Here is a 6,219-nt window from a genome sequence, read left to right on the forward strand (position 1 = left end):
GTGGATTATAATGGACCTTTTTGCAGGGGTTCAAACATTTGTCAACCCCTAAAATCTGTAAGTTTTAAATGTCCTACATTACAGGAAAGTTATTCTGCAACAGGGTGATCAAATTAAGATCCTACATCAGTAGTGCTAAGGCAAAACCAAAAATGTGAGCCCATTATGACAACCATGACACAAAAATATGTTGATAATGCATGTAAGGAAGGCCAGCATTCGTAATATAGCAATACCCTCAGGGCATTTATAAACCACCCTGACGCTTAATTTCTGCACCTTGGTCGGTGACACGGTGACTTCCATTAGGCCTACTGCCATTGCCCGGCCTCAGAGCCTTATCAAATATCAATATAAACATGTTCAATTGCAACAACCAACTTTTATTTCTTACAAAAACATCCATTTATACATGAATCACTGGACATACTGTTAATATTTTCAATTCAATCAAGATTTCTGAAAGCTGTTCAAAATGAAACCATATCGTCATACTGTTTCAGAACCACGTTATCCTCGTCGTTGGAGAGCGTTGGAGCGTGCATGACGGACTGCACAGTCGCATGATTCGTGGCACGGAAACTCTTTCAGAGTGGGAACGGACAAGAGCCCTTGCAGTGGTAAGCATTGTAACCCCGTGGAGATTTGATCCAGCCGATCTCCTCGAAGTCCACAAAGAGGGGCATGACATGGGGCGGCTGCGGGGATAACTTGGTGCTGCACGTTTCCTCCTGCTCCTGCTGTCTTGAGGCGATACCTTCGCAGGATTGTCAGGTGTTGTGGCGTGGCTGAAATGTCCTACAAAAATGTAAATGAGAAATAAATATATCAGTATTTTAATCATCTTTGACCGTTACAACAGCAAACCTCCACATTTCTCAGAATATGATTTGATAATTGACAGCCTAGCAATATGGTTGGTGAAATGTTTGGGCTAAACATTCTTTGATGAACGAAGTCCAATTCATAGCAAAGAATCAGAGAAACATTTATTTTCAAAATGTAATTATCCCTTTTTGTTCAGACCTGCAATTAGTCATAGGCCCATTATTAAGTTTAAACATCCCGCACACCAGATTATAAAACATGTAGTGAACGAAAATGAAAGACAGCAACGTCCTCGTATTGTGTTTAGACCCCGCGTCCTCCGGGTCACCCTGTCCCGTCTTGGCTAAATGCCCAATGGGCACAAGTGTGACAGTATGCATGTGAACAGCCTTTGCAGATGTATTTCTTACAACTGCAGCACACCGTATGTGTCCTGTTGTCCTTCTTCGGTGGGCAGAGCTGACACCTCTTCCTCTTACTTGCCCCGGTGGCCAAGGCAGCGGCGGGCTCCTCATGCTGTTGACGAGCCGTAGCACTCTGTAGGACTTTGACAAGTGATGACACCGCTTCGGTGCGGGGGAGATGTTGCCTTCTTTGGATCAGCGGCTTCACAAGTGCCTTTCCCAGCTGCTCCAGGAACACCCTCCTCTTGTTCCGCTTCCGAGGCATCCAGTCAGGCTTGATCTCTCGCCATATGACAAAGGCGTTGTAGGTGGACACGTCGAGGATGTTGTGGAAGACGACCAGGGGCCAGCGGGCAGTCATCCATCTGCAGCTGTACGTGCCGACCACCTTGTCTAGGTTGTCCACGCCGCCCTTGTTGCAGTTGTAGTCTAGGATGACGACCGGCTTCCTGTCGCGGCGATCGCTGACTTGGGCCTCTGTGTGCAGCGTGCTCAGAAGTAGCACGTTCTTATTTTTCTTTGCCAGGTAGGATACTAGAGTTGCGGTGGGCGTGAAGGCAAACCTGGAGGACAGGACCTGTCTGACTCGAGCAGCGCCGGCGGGAGCTCGGCCTTGTTCTTTCTCACCGTGCCCACCATGGTGAGGTTCCTCTCGAGGAGCCGCTGTCCCAGTTCGTAGGAGGTGAAGACATTTTCACACATGACATTGCGACCACTCAGTCCCGTTGTCAGATCGAGGACGACGCACATCCCCTGGTTCTTCTCGGGGCCTCCGCTGGCCGCCTTGCCGGTGTACACTTGCATCTTCCAAGCGTAGCTGGACTTGGCGTCGCAGGCCACCCATGACTTGATGCCGTATTTCGCCGGCTTGCTGGGAATGTACTGATGGAAAGGACAGCGGCCTTTGGCAAGGGGAGAAGAGATTAGCCTCATTACTGGCTCATTGGGGCCAACGGCTTTTATGTTAAACACACACATCTACTACTGCTACTGCTACCTCTCTATACACACACACACACACACACACACACACACACACTACCTCTGAACGGGACCAGTTGCTCGTCCACTGTCACGTCAGGCCCCGGGTTGTAGAGGGCCGGCAGCCGCGCCTCCCAATGGTCCCAGACCTCTCGTATGGCTGCGAGTTTGTTCGTGGCGAGCCTCACGGGTCTCGACTGGCGATCGTCGAATCGCAGCAGCCTCGAGTACTTGTGAAAGACCTTGAGCGGCATGGTGGCTCGGAACATGGTCCTGCCGCTCTCCGCGTCCCACAGGCTGGCCGCGGCCTTACCTCGGGACCTGTAGACGCCCGCTAGGATCAGCAGCCCGACGTAGGTGCGCAGGTCGGTGGCGTCCATGTCTCGCCAGCCGTCGCCATATTTTCTCGCCCCGTGCAGATTTGTCATTTCCAGAATTATCCTTTCTATCGCCGGTGTGACGAACAGGTGGAAGGTGGACGCGATGTCGCGGGCGTGAGTCACGGCATAGGCTGTGTGGCCCGGAGTCTCGTCCGGCCCAGCGTGGCAGATCACATGGGCCCTGTGGCGGCCATAGGCCATCTCCCTTTGGGCTCGAGCCAAGGCGATCTCTTCCTCGTGTTCGTCCTCTTGTTCATCCTCGGGGGCTTCCTCCGGGTCTTCCTCCAAAGAGCACGAAGACGCCTGGTCGGCCTCGCGCTCGGGGTTGTATTCCTCCCCGTCTTCATCTCCCGAAACCTCTTCCTCCTCCTCCTTGGAATCAGAGTAGTCTTCTTGGTCGACGCTGGAGAAGATCTGTCCTAGAACCTGCGCAGCGGTGAAATGCACGGCCATGGCGGCTTGGGTCCACTGATCGGGTCCACTGAGCAGCGGGGAAGAGCACACGGCATGGGGGTACCGATGACTTTGTGTGCCGCTGACAATATTATTATCCTCTCTACGGCCAGCTTACACGGGAGACGACGTGAATCGACGAGGCGCGTGTTCGCCACTGTTGCGCCCCGTTGTGCCCCTGGGCGTGTGTAGCCGTGTGTGCAGTTCACCCACTCTTGCACACACAGCGGGGCATGTCTGGGCGTGTGTAGCCGTGTGTGCAGTTCACCCGTGCACCACTGGGCTGTCCTCTTGCACACACAGCGGGGCATGTCTGGACGTGTGTAGCCCTGGCTGGGTCACTCTGACCCCAAGCACAGCCGGGGAGCCCCCACTTCACACAGTACACACAATAGCATACACCTCCCTAGTGGCTGGCTGGGCCACTCTGACCCCGAGCACAGCGGGGGAGCCCCCACCTCCCACAGTACACAAAATAGCATACACCTCCCTAGTGGCTGGCTGGGTCACTCTGACCCCGAGCACAGAGGGGGAGCCACACACAACCTCGCCACTCACAGACTCTCTACACACACAGTACACACACAATAACATACACCTCGCTAGTGGCTGGCTGGGTCACGCTGACCTCCAGCACAGATCACAGAAGGGGAGCCCTCCAAACACAGGGCATGGGTCACTCTGACCCCGAGGACCACGGGAGGGTTAAGACCTTAACAAATATTTTTTTTTAAATCTCAAAAAAATTGTGGTCAAACTTATTGACACCCCTGTTTTCAATACTCTATAGCAACAAAAAAAAGTTTTATTGTCACATACACCAGATAGATGCAGTGAAATGTGTTGTTTTCCAAGGTCAGCCACAGTAGTACAAAGTATGGTTAAGTGCCTTGCTCAAGGGCACATCGACAGATTTTTCACCTTCAAACTAGCCACCATTCAGTTACTTACCCAACGCTTTAATGGCTAGGCTACCTGCCACCCACTCTTCACCAAGTACCAGGACATTTTAGCCAAAAACCTGGTTGCCTCTGCCAGGAGGCTTTGGCCGCAAGTGGATCTTCCAGCAAGACAATAACCCCAAGCACTAATCAAATTACACAAATACATGGTTAACTGACCACAAAATAAACATGTTGCAATAGCCATCTCAGTCTCCGGACTTGAACCCCATTGAAAACTGGTGGTTTGAATTGAAAAGGGCAGTCCATACCCGCAGACTAAGGATATCAAGGATCTGGAAATGATCTGTATGGAGGAATTTCCCTCCCAATGTGTTCTCCAATCTCATAAAACATTTTAGAAATAAGATCAGGGTTGTTATCCTCAAAGGGAGGATGCTTGAGTATTGAAAACAGGGGTGTCAATACTTTGACCACTTTTATATTTTGTATTATTTGTTAAACAAAACTTTTTTCTTTGAGTAATTGTATTAGTATATCAGAATATAATTTCCCCGTTTTTGGGGGGCAGGCATACAATATAGCTCAGTATTTGTATTATGTATTTTATACAGTACATTTTGCTCATCTTTATCAAGGGTGTCAATAATTACACACCCCACAGTTATTCTGTGTCTGAATATATACAAAAACTGAAATTCTGACCAGCTAGTTGACCTTGATTTAGTGATCGATTAGTGGTCGAACATCTTCCATCGTCTGAGAATATAACTACTGTAGATAGGCATTACCCTCGGGTGATTCTCCCTGTCTCTCAGAAGACTGCAGGACCGACTCAATCCACTTACCCGATGGCAGCGTAATAACAACTTGAATACCACTATTCTCCTCGCTGTTGCGAATCCTGCAAATCCACTTGGACACCTGTCATTGGGAAAACAAATGATGTTGATTAAAATATTGAAAAAGTCATGTTTAAATATGATTTGCTGAGATAAAACGTGACGAGACATTCTTACTGTTTGTGTGACGTTGAAGACTTTCCATCCATGAGTGTATAAAGAAAACAGTCTTGGTGATTAGATTCCATCTCCAAGGTTTCACTCTGCTGTCCAACACCTCATTGAGATCTACCTGTGCGCAAAACATGCATTAGGCTAAACAGTACAATCATTATATCGAGTTATTTCAACACACTTAAAAGTCTATATTTCCAACTAACCTTGTAGAAATGGGGTCCATGTGACTTCCCAAGGAAAAGTCGTTGTTTTTGCCTGAACCAGTGAAATTATACATAGATCATTCTCTAATCTGCCAAATGAGAATACATTTTAAGAAAGTAAACCTTCCATCAACATGCCCTGGGTAAAAATATAATGAATTGTGTTAAAATAACAAGTCTGCAAGTTTTCCCCTTTAAGATAATTTAAGTCTTTTTTTCTTCGTTATTTTCAAACATGCTTGGGCACAAAAGTATCATCAGCCGTGCGTAATTGTGCCTTTGTTGATAACGCACCTCTGTCCTCGAAGCTCCGCACCACATTGCCCTTTTTCCTGGTTCCCGGGATTCCATTGGAGTCCACTGTTCCACTGCGTTGAACAAGTCCAGCATGATCTGGGGTGCCTTTTTATGAGGCACTGTAGAACTCCGAGGCAAATCCTTCGGATTGAACAATTCGTCCATCTTCTTAGCCGACTTTATTATATCCAAACGGTTGTCTTTCGCAACAGTTTCGCTGGATTCTTCGTCTAATGATATAGTAAACATGGCCACGGTTCTACGCTGTAATATGAGGACGAGACAGACGCATAAAGCTTGTAATATCATTCAAGCGATAGCCTACTGAGCCCGAATGGTTATGGGTCAGTGATTAAGCTATCACCGCTGTCGGTAGGCACTGTCCTGAGTGTGATGGACGATTGGACCATTGGAGCTCTATGAATTAATGTATAATGGATTTAAATACTGAAGCAGCACCCCCTCAAACAAACAATGAATAATTTGACCAACAGATTGCAGGTTGGCCCAAATAAGAGGGTAATTTGACCTATTCGTCTGACACAACCGCTTTCCCTTTTCACAAAAGATACATTGTTAAATTGTTATGAAATCGAAAACTAAAATTGATAGACACGACGTGATAAGTAAATTACTAGGCCTATTGATCTCTCAAAATATACCTTAATTTTAAGATATCCTATGGTTTAAATTATTCACGTTATGAGTAGCAAAAAGACCGATGACGTCCTCGCATCATGAACTAGAAGACA

At 47.7% G+C, this 6,219-nt stretch overlaps 1 pseudogene; it reads right to left on the minus strand.

The window, feature by feature from the left end:
• Nucleotides 1–587: 587 nt before the first annotated feature.
• On the minus strand, nucleotides 588–3,046 carry LOC120029681 (annotated as a pseudogene).
• Between the last annotated feature and the right edge of the window lie 3,173 nt (nucleotides 3,047–6,219).

The sequence above is a fragment of the Salvelinus namaycush genome, chromosome 35 (assembly GCF_016432855.1).
Source record: "Salvelinus namaycush isolate Seneca chromosome 35, SaNama_1.0, whole genome shotgun sequence".
In the NCBI taxonomy this organism is placed as follows: domain Eukaryota; kingdom Metazoa; phylum Chordata; class Actinopteri; order Salmoniformes; family Salmonidae; genus Salvelinus; species Salvelinus namaycush.